This window comes from Alexandromys fortis, unplaced genomic scaffold (genome assembly GCF_014885135.2).
Source record: "Alexandromys fortis isolate MF-2015 unplaced genomic scaffold, M_Fortis_MF-2015_v1.1 scaffold_262, whole genome shotgun sequence".
NCBI classification, from domain to species: domain Eukaryota; kingdom Metazoa; phylum Chordata; class Mammalia; order Rodentia; family Cricetidae; genus Alexandromys; species Alexandromys fortis.
In genome coordinates this window covers 383,281-385,195 of record NW_026068147.1, presented here as the reverse complement: position 1 = coordinate 385,195, position 1,915 = coordinate 383,281, and positions in this window count along the sequence as shown.

Sequence of the window (1,915 nt, the reverse complement as noted above, 5' to 3'; positions counted from 1 at the left end):
TTTTTTTTTTGTTGGTTTTTTTTTTTTTGTTTGTTTTTTAGAGCTATGTGTGTAGCTCTGGCTGTCCTGGAATTAGCTCTGTGGACCAGGCTGACCTCGAAGTCATAGAGATTCTCCTGCCTCTGCCTTCAGAGTACTGGGATTAAAGGCACTTGCCATCACCATTTGGCTTTTTTGTTGTTGTTTTTTTTTAATGTGCATTTTTATTGTTGGTGGTTATTTTTAAGACAGGGTTTCTCTGTGTAGTCCTGACCATCCTGGAATTCTCTGTACACCAGGCTGGCCTTGAACTCAAGAGATCTGCCTGCTCTGCTTCCTGAGTGCTTGGATAAAGGTGTGTGGCACCCTGCCTGTCCATATCTGCATTTTAAAAATGTGCATTGGTGTTTTGCCTGTATGCATGTCTATGAACAGCTTGTGTGCCTTATGCCTGCAGAGGCCAGAAGGTGTTGGATCCCTAGAACTGGAATTACCTAATATCTATGAACCACCACATAGATGCTGAGCATCAAATTTGGGTCCTCTGGAAGAGCAGCCAGTGCTCTTAATCATGCCCCAGGCATGATCTTTAATTTTGCAGTACTAGTACTTGGGAGACTGAGGAAGGAAGAGTGCTTTGAATTTGTGGCCAGTCTGGACTACAGTGGAAGAGAGAGTTTGGTGCGGTAGGGGAGGGGAGGTAGAAGAAAGTGTAAGTTTTTTTTTTTTTAATATAGTTAAGAGTTTCTAGCCGGGCAGTGGTGCCCATGCCTTTAATCCCAGCACTCGGGAGGCAGAGGCAGGCGGATCTCTGTGAGTTCGAGGCCAGCTTGGTCTACAAGCGCTAGTTCCGGGACAGGCACTACAGCTACAGAGCAAGCCTGTCTCGAAAAACCAAAAGAAAAAAAAAAAAAAAAAAAAAAAAGAGTTTCTGCTTTGGTAAAGCACTATGACCAAAAGCAACTCAGTGATTAAAGGGTTTATTTCACCTTACCTATCATTGAGTCCATCTGAAGGGAAGTCAAGGCAGGAACTGAGGCAGAAGCCATGGAGGGACCCTACATAATGGCTTGATCTCCATGGTTTGCTCAGCCTGCTTCCTTCTACGCCCCAGGACTACTTTGTCAGGGGTGGCACCTATCCACAATGGATTGGACCCTCCAGCATCAGCCACTACTTAAGACAGCAACCTACAGATTTGCCTACAGGACAATCTTATGGAGGCAACTGAGGTTCATTCCATCTCAAGACTCTAGCCTGTGTCGACGTGACATAAGAACTAGTCAACAGTGACTAGTCTTGAGTGTCCATCACAGGCAAGAGAAACATTCCTCAGAGCCGGTGAACATCGTTCCAAGGGAACTATAGAAAAAAAATTCACTCGGCATCTGGGGAACAGCCGTTCTATGGCCTAGAGGGTATGCGGCACATGCTCTCCTCCTCACCTCCAGTGTGACACCCACCCCAAGAGCTTTACAAATCTTCCTTCAGGTGTGAACAATCCTAAGGCTGTTCGTTCGCCTAGAGTGTGAAGCCCCAGGAAGTGGCGCATTTCCCCATCCTATGTCCCTATCCAAGTTTGAGGATGGGAGGGTGCTATCAGAAAAGTGCGCCGTCCTAAAATCAAAGTCTTGGAATTGACTTGGCCACACTGCCCCAGACCACGCGCGTAGCCTACACTGCAGAGCATGAGAAAACCGGAGGTCCTCTCTCGGTCTCTCTTTTTCTGGTGGCAACAGGGCTTTCCGCGGGGCCGCGCCAGACTTTTTGAGACTGTTGATTGGTTGTAGTCCGGCCACCCAACAGCCAATCACACAGGGGAAAGGTGACATCACTAGTTCTTTTCCTATCCCCCACCCCCACCCCAAACTTCTCTACTCTGGCTACCAGCACCAACAACCTCGTGGGGGAAGGGTAAGAGAGTAGAACCGGTGAG